Raw genomic sequence first — 11,275 nt, 5'->3', positions numbered from 1 at the left:
GAAGGAATGGAAAAATCTAATAACTTTGTAGCGCATGTTACATTGAAAGACAATGCACAACCTAAGTTTTTCCGGGCCCGCCCCGTTCCGATTGCTTTAAGAGACAAAGTAGCCAGTGAACTGAAAGAGCTGCTAAATAATGGTGTAATTGGTCCCATTCCAGCTAGTCAATGGACAAGTCCTCTCGTTTTGTTGCCTGAGCCGTCTGGTCGCATTTGCATTTGTGTTGACTTCAAGTCTACAGTCAACCCACAGACAGCAGTTGACCCTAATTATCAAATGGCTCTGAGCACTATGGGACTTAACTTCTGAGGTCATCAGTCCCCTAGAACTTAGAACTACTTAAACCTAACTAACCTAAGGACATCACACACATCCATGCCCAAGGCAGGATTCGAACCTGCGACCCTAATTATCCATTACCTTGCCCTGGGGAACTCATTGACAGGCTTCGTGCAGGACGTTTCTTTTCCAAGATAGATTTGCGTGATGCCTTCTTGCAAATTCCATTGGATGAAAAATTACAGAAAGTGTTTGTTGTAAATACACACTTAAGCCTAGTTTACACGACGACATTGGGTTGCGCCACTCGTTGCGTAGAATGAGTTGCATGCAAATGGTTTCATATTTGACTGTAGACACGCGTAATCAGTATATACGTCAGTTTCGTCGTTTTGTGGTTCCTGAGTCGTGTCTGAAATGAAAGTTTTGGCAGCTGTACGTCGCACGAGTTGTATGGAGTTGTAGCTTGTTGCGTGGAATCGCTGCATAAGAAAAAAAAGAAAAGAAAAAGAAACGTGTTTCGATTCGTGACTGGATGAAGAAAAGACGTCAGCTCAGTTGCTCAACATCCTTGCTGAAATGATTTGCAATGGGAGACTCGAGAAGTTCTTTTAATTATCTTAGAGTGTCACCAGAACTGTTAACGTTCTTCTAAATAGAGTTAATTATGCGATAAGGAGTAAAGATATTGTAATGCATGAAGCACTGTCGCCAGAACTTAAATTGCATATTACATTGCATGCATTACAATCGAGAACACTCAGAGTGCTATAAGATACGGTTTTAGTTGGTGATGACGCTTTTTCATTAACACCAATAACTATTAACAGTAATCATTATTAACATTAACTGCAGTAATTATTCGAAGCAGGCCGCATTTCTTGAAGATATATCTGTACAGTGGCAATATTTCAAAATTCAAACATATGAGAATGGGGAGCATTGTTGCGACGTTTTAAATAGATGAATATTTAATAAATAACGTAGCTTCTTGATTTGTGCAGCCTTCCCTCCTGTCAACAAAAAAGAGTCGGCCTACTCGAACGATGGAATTTTAGTCTTGTAGACAAGAGCACTTCTACAGATAGTATTACATTTGCTTGTATTTTTCTTAATTCAGTTGTATATGTGCTCCTAATTCAATAAATTTCGTCCTGCAGCGCAGATACTGTTCAACTATCTATGTTCTGATCGCATGTGATGGTCTCAGGAGCAGCAATATCTTGCTTATTTTTGTAATAAGCATCACTGAAATCCCACAAACACCTATGCAAAGCATAGATATCCAAAAGCGAACGTTATTCCCCGTTCCCCACTTCATATTTCAGTTTTTCTACACTCTACGAACATATATAACCTCAAAACTCATGCAACTAGTGTCGTCAAAGTTTGAACACGCCGAAACTATTTAGTTTCACCGATGAGTTGCGCAAACGTGCGACGCGCATGCGCAATGGCCAGTAGCGCAGTTGCCTGCAACCTAGTGTTCACGTGTAAACTAGGCTTTAGGACTGTTCAAGTATTTGCGTTTGCCCTTCGGCAGTGCTTCCGCACCCACCAGTTTTCAACATTACTTGGAACAGCTATCTGCCATTTTGTTCAAACTACCTTGACGATATTATCGTCTCGGGTCGTATACCAGAGGAACACATTGCCAATTTGCATACCCTTTCTCGGGTATTGTCAAAAGCAGGACTCAAGTGTCGTCCAGAAAAGTGTAACTGTTTTCAAACCTGAACTACAGTGTGATAATCAGTCAGGGTGTGCAACTCTCCAATTTCATTTGCTTGCAATCCGTGACCTGCCTGTTCCTCGTAATGTGTCTGTACTGCAGTCATTACTAGGCAAGATGACATACTACATTCGGTTCATACCGAATGCCGCTCAGATCGCGGCTCTATTGCATCACTTGCGCCGCGAAAATGTACCTTTTGCGTGGACTAAAGACTACCAAGAAGCATTTCAGGAACTCAAAAGTGCTTTGCTTAGTGACAGATGTTCAGTGCATTTTGACCCTGCCAAGCCAGCAATTTTGCAAGTCAACGATTCTTCCTACGGAACTGTGCTTTCGCACAGAATTGGTGCACAAAATAGACACATTGCTTTTGTGTTAAAGCTGCTCACTCAAACTCAGTGCAATTATTTACAAATAGAAAGAGGCTCTCGCTATTGTGTATGGTGTGACCAAACTCCATCACTATTTGTATGATCGCAGGTTCTTTTTGGTGACAGATTACAAGCCTTTTGCAGTCCTTGTTTCATGCGTTAAAGCCGATTCCTACAACCACTGCTCAAAAATTACGACGTTGGGTTTTGTCGCTTTCGCAGTACAGTATGAAATTGTGTATAGACCTACGGAAAAGTATGGCAATGCAGAAGCCTTATCTCGCCTTCCGATTGGCCCAGACTCTGATTTTGATGCATCTGCCGCATCTTGTTGCCAAATTGATGCGCAGTACTCTGAACTGCTGCAATATTTTCCCCTGCACTACAGAAAATTTACATATGCCGCGGAAGCAGGCCCAGATCTCAAGATTTTGTTGCGTTACATTCGCAGGTGTGGCCTCGTTCATCGAACAGTATTCAGAAGTCAGTTGTGAGCCGATATTTTGCACGTCAGAATAATCTTTCAGTTCAATAGGGTGTGATTCTAGTTCAAAATGCCAGTGGACAATCGCGTGTGCTTATTTGCACAGTATTGCAAAAGAATGTGATGCGATTGCTCCACCAAGGACATTGGGGAATTGTTCGTATAAACAGTTAGTGCGACGATACTGTATTTTTCAAGGCATGGACGCCCATGTTGAGCCGATGACACAGTGTCGCGCATGCGCAGAAAACCAGTCCGCTCCGCCACAGACAGTAGCAGCTTGGCCTAAGACTCAATCCTCGTTGCAGCGAGTGTGCACATAGAGTTTGCAGGTCCATTTTGGAACACTCGTTGGCTCATAGTGGTAGATTCTTTTAGCATGTTCCCATTTGCAGTGCCTGTGGCTTCTACCACATCACACAGCACCATTCAAGCGTTGTCCTCCACGTTTTGCATAGAAGGTTTGCCAGAAGTACTTCTAGCGAACAACAGACCACAGTTCACATCACGTGGTTTTGAACAGTTTTGTGAAGAAATGGCATTCGTCATCTACCAAGTGCTCCATTTCACCCTCCATCCAACGGAGAAGCAGAACACTTTGTACACACTTTTAAACAACAGATGGCCAAGCTTCACACCACCCAAACAGTAAAACAGGCGCTACAACTCTTTCTCGCCTCCTATCGCTCCACGCCCAAGACGGATCATCACCGGTGGAACTTCTGCATGGCCGCCGCCATCGTATGCTGCTATACTTCCTACACCCATCATAGCATCTGACGCTGCCTATGGTCCGCAAGTAATCGCTTTGCACCGCGTAATCTTGCTCTTTTCAGGGTTTATGGCAACTGTGGGCACTGGGAAAAGTGGCGTGATCCAGGAACTTATTTCCTGTTTTATGTGCTTCATTGTAGATCCCGATGGTTTTCATCGCAGCCATCATACCCAAATTCGTGTGTGTCATTTATTGTGGGATTCTGCTGCTTTTCTTTCCCCAGATTCACAGCCTTACGAGACTGTGCAGTCTTCACAGCCCCCCGCTGGTGGCACCGGGGCACCCCAGGAGGAGCAGATGAATGCAGCACCTTCGCACCTGCCACCCCTGCTCTCCGACCTGATGGACCTGGACCAGCCATCGTTGTCGTCATCGCTCCAGGAGACGCCCTCAGGACTGGATGTGTATCCAGAGCAATTTTTTTGGAAGGACGTTCCACTGCTCTCGCAAGCAAGATGGCGGGGCACAGCCGGGAGTACGCCATCCTCGACAGCTATGGCTCCCTGCTCCTCTCTACATCCAGCTTCCTGTCTACCCCACCCCCATTTTCGTTCGCATCTCCAGCACTGGTGTAAGCTGTCGCCAGCACACTGATCGGCAAAGCTGAAGCACGAAGCTCGAAGATCGGTTCGTAGGTGCTGGATCAAGCGTGCCTGGCATGAGAGAGGCCAGAGACACGCCCATAAGCAATATGCCGCCAACGCTCTCTCGACAGCGTGTATTTAGGCCACCGCCGCTGACTGGAGAGTCTCATTCAGTCATGCAGTTTGCCATCTGTCAGCTTACTTGCAGAGCGCATTTAGTTCGACACAGGCTACAACAGTACATAGAGACCAGCTTAGTGACTGTAGTGGGACTAGTTTACCTCAACCAGAATTGTACTTTACCAGCAGTAAGAAACTAAAGTTTGTAATGGCAAGATTACTGATATTAACATTACATCAGTCTGCAAAAAGACTATTACTGATGAGCTTGTACCATAAAACATGGACTCTATTCAAGTTAAGTAAATGTTTCCAGCTAACGCGAATAAAGAACCATATTCATCCATGTGTGCATTCGTATTGTAGAAAGAGGATACCAGCCACCGACAACGACATCCTCTCCCTTGTTTCCTTGCAGTACAAGACTCCACAGACATATTTAGTAATTGTTCCATATGTTTTTGAAAACAGTTTAGTGTATTAGTTCTTTCTCCTTTTCATTTTTTCCTCAATTCTTCAATTTTTTCGTAATTTGATTTAAAATTCATTTTTCTTCCCTTTGCCACCACTAAAATTTTGCCGCGCTAGGCGGCCGCCTAGGCTTGCCTAAAAGTAGAAACGATCCCGCCTGTAAGTATCTAAATGTCTGTGCATATGCATTGTGTTATTTTTGTTGTTCTTAAATTGTAATACCAAGACACGTCCGATATCCTTGCAAAAGTGATCTACGGATGAAAAAACTACGATTACTGCTACTATTACTACTAATATTGACATACAAGGGTAACACGTCCGATATCCTTGCAAAAGTGATCTACGGATGAAAAAACTACTACTACTGCTACTATTACTACTAATTTTGACATACAAGGGTAAGAATCCCTTTGTTTCTGACGCACTGCTGCAATATGTAGGCCTACCGTTATCAACTTAGCATAAAATATTGACTGTACTCTTATGTACAATAAAAACTTACTTTAGTTTAGCTACAGTGTCAGAAATGATTATGCCATAGGACAGAACTGAGTGAAAGTATACTAGCATTCCCTTATTCTGTTCACTTAATAAGTGAGATTAGATTAGATTAGTTTTTCGTTCTATAGATCCGTGCTGAGGAGATCATCGTGTATGTGGAACATGGCAATTTAATTTCAAGCGCAAAGTAGGTAAAAATAAACATTTCAGTTAAGTCCACGACGATGTTTTCTAACTATTACAGTTCTATGTTTGACCTAGGGTCAACTGCTCTTATTTTCTATATTAAAGAGTTATGAGTAGCTGCTTCTTATATCGATCGTCGTATTCCTCGACCGTAACTTTCGACGGATATATGCGACCCCTGTATATTTCAATAACAGTTGTTTCAAATATGTTTAACGTGACTCATAGGTGGTGCTCGTCGGTCCACACCTTCCTATTTGTCTACATGCATGAAAATCTATGCTCAAAAATTTGATTAATATTGCTCCAACGCTGCAATTACTTTTGTGCATTCTAATACATGCGCAAACTTACAGTATGCGCAGATAACCTTCTGGAGTTATTACCCAAGGTGACTGCACCGTTGCGGCTACAATCTTTGACTAAGATTAAACACATATCAGATGTGTATTCATTTGTTACATTGTTTGAAAACGTTGTAAATGTGGATATTAGTTTGTGTTTTATATCTGACGTGTAATTACGTTATTTGTGTTAACTTCATGTATTAGAAGTAAGTAGTTAATATAGATTATGGCGTAGTGTAAATGGTAGCTTTAGCGGCTTTTACATTTTTTTGAATTGCATACAAGCTGAAATTGAAGACCAACTTTTTTAATCGTCTGTTTATTTATAATACAACAGATCGCTCTCGTGCTCGCTGAATTAAATCATCATAAATGCCGGTGTTACAAATTTGAGTGCGATGTTGCTGCATGCTAAGCATTTTCATATCCCATGTATGTTTTACTGGGTGAAAGAGGTCTTACCGAGAGAAATTCTAACAGTTAAAGATACTAATATCTACACAGGAAGCATTTTAAATGTGGCCATTAGAACTTAACATTGCTAACAAACATCTTTTATTTTTCGGTAGACGGCTTCTGAAATTACATATCACAGAAGAGTACTTTCGTCCGAACTGTAGAATGGTATATGGGCGACCATCATTATTTGAGGAAAAAATTTAGCATTTTTTAAATACTCATTGGTTGACAGCACTATAAACATTGGGTCTTCTGCATTTTTTTCTTAAGGAAGCACTCAACTTAGAAATGTATTGTTTATTCATATATTGTACTTTTAAGTAGTCCAGGAATTTGATGTCGTTACAATCATATTTGCATGTCATTGTAAATATCTTTAGCCTGCCTATGTCAGACTTTACTCAGTGCCATAGGTGTAAGTACAAGAACCGTGTAAACATTGTTGAGGCAGTGCATACCTGTGACAGCAATTGTAGGTCATTAAAAATAAACTTTCAGTTGATAAGAAATCATAGCCAAAAAATCTGATCAGGTCTAAAATACTAAATCATGGTTCCATCACTGTCCGCATTATTTAGTTTTGCAGTGTCACACTAATAAATCTATGGACGACTAGTTATTTCAGTTTCTCTCAATTGTAAATGAAGATGTACATAAAACTAGGATTTAAAACTTTTGTCTTCAGATGCCACGAAGTGAGGAGGATAACAAGAGGTCAGTACGTGACACAGCTGCAATAATCAAAACGGCCAAAAGTATGTAGATGAATGGCAAAACTTCAGCTTGAATAGTTTCCTTACATTCTAGCAAAATGCACTGTGGGCTATCAAGTAAAGAAGTTAGGAAACCTGCTTTTGAAATGGCCAAAGTAGTTTATCCCACATCCTCTGAAATAAACACTCAAGTTGCTGAGCAGCGATATACAGACTTCATGAAGTGAAACGAATCTGCTCTTAGTGTAAGCAAAATCACAAGCAATAAATCTTGCAAGAGCTACTATTTTTTTAAATCTATTCTTTGGCAAATGGTGTGAAGTTATGGAGGAAAGGAAATTCCCTTCTGAGAGCTCATGTACAACATTGATGAACCATGCATTTCAATGGTTCACATTCTTGTGAAAGTGGTTGCTTGGAGAGAAGCAAGCAAGTGAGGTGTGTGACATTGGTAGGGGGGGGGGGGAGGCAGCTAGATATGACCATCATTTGTGGTAGTCACACAGTTGGAAATTATATTCCACCCATGAAAAACTTTAGGAGGGTTCATTCTAAGCCCAACAGGTTGAAAGGCTCTTCTACTCCAGGCTCAGTGGAAGTGGTTGATCCAAATCTGAAAAGTTCCTTTATTATTTAAGTCATTTTATTTGTCACATTCTGCCCAGCTTTGAGAAGAAAGTCTTGGTGATGATAGCATATTGCGGTAGACTTGATCAAAAAAAAAAAAAAGAGAGAGAGAGAGAGGAGGAGTAGAAGAAGAAGAAGCCTTGCATGCTGTTATATGAATATCTATTATTGCAGAAAACTTTGGCAAAGCTTACAGAAAGGTATTTACACCTGCTAATGTAGTGTCTCATTTTAGAGCAACAGGCATCTGCCTGACTGGTAGAAACAGCTTCTCTGAAGAGGAGTTCTTAAGTTTGAGAGTTACTGACAGGCCATCTGGTGGCTCAGCTCACCAGAGAGTATGCATAACATGTGGTGTAAATTTCTCAAATTTTAATATTGAATAAATTGTAAAATTATTACAGTAATTCTCTGTTTCAGTTTTACTACAGTTTGAGGAGCATATTGTAAATTTATAGATACATGGAACAACAAGGCACTAGTGAGATGTATGAGAGTTCTTTTCCTCTTTGGCACTACAATAGTTTTAAGCTAACTTCTAGAAGCTATAATAGATACACTGGTGTCCCCCACATTGATCCCAGTAGATGTAATTATTTGGTTTCCCATTCTAATCATGCACATATTTAATCCAGTATTCATCGACCCAATGGTATAATGTGTGTGAGGAATGTCTATTTCTCAAATAACTTGGATTAGTAAAGAATTAAAATTTTAGTTCTGATCTCCTTGCAATAACAAGGCAGTGGCAGCCTTCTCTCCTCCAGTGCTTCTAATATTCCATTTTACTATATCATTTTTGGTTGCCTTTGCTCTTTCTTGCCTTCTGCACTTACCTTCGCAAGGAATCTTTTGAAATTCATTGGTTGTATCCAAACCATTTCAGCTGTAGCTAGTTGATAGAAATTGATAACATTCTCTAGTAACTTTGCATTTTAATTGTTCCAAATAACTGTGTTTTGGATCCTGTAACCCCCTTCCCCCATTTTCTTCTGTTGTCTTTAGCTATCTTGACTTTACTACAGGGTTCTGAGTTTGAGTAGAGCATGATAGAACTCTCCCCCTCCACTCTCCTGTAGACTAGGTTAGAAACAGATAATTTGGTTGTGTTGGCAAGGTGCTTAGTAAAAGTTATGCATTATTATTATTATTATTATTATTATTTTCTGATCATGAGAGATAAGTAGGCCTTCTTGCATTACCTATACAAACCTGTTCTAGTGGATTTCCTTCAGCTGTAGTGTTGTTCCTTTCTTCCCTTTCATTTATACTGTAAATATGGTTTTGATTATTCCAACAATTTATGCTACAAATGCAAAGTACTAAAACAGCAAAGATAGAGCAAATAGAAATCCGTTGTCCACGTAAAGTTTGTGAAAGGAAAAACTGCTTTTCCTTGTTAGTGATAATTGCTCCACTGGACATCTGAGGCACTTCGGCCATTAATCTGACCAAAGGGCACTTAATAATCATGTTCATGGTATTCTTTCCTTCTCCGTATATTAACAGATATATGCATATAGCTGTCGTGTTGGGCACATTACCAGTGGTTTATTAAGGATAATAAAAGTTTATTTTGTTAATATGCCCATGACAGACTAAGTGTGAACCGTATTTTCGCCACAGAATTCACTAGAACAAGTAGTAATGTATACAAATACGTTGGTTAAATAAACTGTTATTACGGGTCTAACAAAAATGTACCGTAGGCCTTATGACACATAATCAACTCTAAATTGATGGGATTGATAGATAATTGAAAACCAAGCAGATTTCTTCATCATTTGGTGTTAGCAAATGCATACTTTCCAAGATACAAGGAAAGAAGCTTTTACGATAGATGTATACATAACGTAAACTCTGTTCAATGATAATGGCACTGGCATAGTGAGCAAGGCATCTGACTGGAGAGGAGAGAACCAATGTTAGGTTCCCAAATGCGTTCTGTACGTCCTTTTTCCATACCCCAGTGTTGAAGTATCTAAAAATAAGTGGATTAATAGGGTAAGAAATTCACTAAGCAATAATAAGTTAGACAAATACATCTCTAAAATTATTTGGATTAGTAAAGAATTAAAATTTTTGTCGACATTGGATTAAATTCGTTCAAAGTAAGACTGCTACAAATTTGTCAAGAGGGACCACAGAACACACTGTATCAATTGGGAAGAGTTGTTCTCCATCTGGTGTGAACTATGAGTGTACTCATAGTAAATGTTTATTGTATATCAGCAGAATAAAATATGTTTTGTGAAACAATCCTGTGATCTTCATTCCACCTGTTTGCCCACTGTGTGATGCTTATTTTTAATCGCCAAGTTAAAAATTTTATTTCAAGACTTAAGAATTGCGTTGTGCTTTCAAAACCCAGTGGGAATTGCACAATTACAGGATTCAATAACAATTCATAGCATAATAGATTATAAGCGTTCAGCTTTCCACTTAATTCTTCTAAGAGATGCTACAGTTGTGTAAAGATCGGATTCATTAGATGTTCTTGGTGCTGCAAGTATATTTGCTTCGACTGTTTATATGGCATATTCTAGGTGTCCATGTAGTTGTTTGAAGGAAAGTGTGAGGACATGTAGCAGATTGAGTGAAAGAGCTATTGCGAGGATTAAGATGTTAATTCTTTACAAAACCAAGTCATTTGAGAAATTGATTTGCCTATCTTGTTATTATTCCTTATTCTTTTACTTCCCTTGGTATTAACCCCGATACAGAAAAAAAAAATATGAAAAATAAAATGCAGAATGCATTTGGGAATCGAACAGAGGTTCTATACTCTCCAACCGTATGCTATGCTCGCTATGCCAATGACACTTGTTGAACAAGGTTTGCCTGCAGGTGCATAAGTGGCTGTTGTAAAAGTTTGTTTCTGCAATTTCTCGGAAAAAATACATTTGTGGGCCCCATGTATGACAATGAAAAATGATCAGTTTTCAATTCGCTGTTGACCTCGGCAATTTTTAGTTGATTGCGCATCACAAATTTTAGGGGTGGTTTTCTCAAAAATGGGGGATATGGAGTCAAAATATTATATTCTTCCCTTTTAGGTTGTACACAAGCAACATGCCAAATACAAGCTGATGTTACCAAGGTGCTGAATACAACTTAATTTTCCTGTAAAGCATAATAATTACATTTAATTACAAAGTTTAAATTACTGTAAAAATTCCACACAACTTTTGTACATGAAACAGAAGTAACATTTCTTAAGATAAATTGCATTTATAATGTTTTAGTGGCTGTAATGACTTGGCCAGTGTTACTTTCTGTTAGGACAAATATGGAGTGATAGTCTTTGATCACTATAAGTTTCTGTAGGCTGATATAACAAAAAAGAATGAAAGTACACAATTTAACCTAGTTTTCAGCCAGGAAAACGAAAACAAAAATGCTCACAGTTACTCTTTTTCTTCATGTACAGGGTGAGTAAATCAGGCCTTACGTAATATAGCCATAACTAGAAAATGTATCGAGGTGCAGTTTTCACTTGATTATATCTGACAATTTGGCAGATGTTATGACCTGTGCAAGTAATTTTTAATACTTACAGCTGTCAGATTGTGACACCAAACTACTAGTTCTCTCTCTCTCTCTCTCTCTCTCTCTCT

The 11,275-nt window shown here is 39.4% G+C and overlaps 1 protein-coding gene across 4 annotated transcripts in view; it reads left to right on the top strand.

The window, feature by feature from the left end:
* Nucleotides 1-5,945: 5,945 nt before the first annotated feature.
* The window catches only part of LOC124596160 (leucine-rich repeat-containing protein 1-like), a 131,718-nt gene continuing 126,388 nt past the window's right edge, over nucleotides 5,946-11,275 (top strand). The window contains exon 1 of one of the 4 annotated variants that reach the window (XM_047135193.1): nucleotides 5,946-6,065. The gene's annotated coding sequence lies outside the window, so the exon portion shown is untranslated. The other 3 variants (XM_047135192.1, XM_047135195.1, XM_047135194.1) reach the window with 3 other exon arrangements.

This window comes from Schistocerca americana, chromosome 2 (genome assembly GCF_021461395.2).
Source record: "Schistocerca americana isolate TAMUIC-IGC-003095 chromosome 2, iqSchAmer2.1, whole genome shotgun sequence".
NCBI lineage: Eukaryota > Metazoa > Arthropoda > Insecta > Orthoptera > Acrididae > Schistocerca > Schistocerca americana.
Note: the sequence above shows the minus strand (reverse complement) of the source record. Positions and strands in the feature narration are given on the sequence as shown.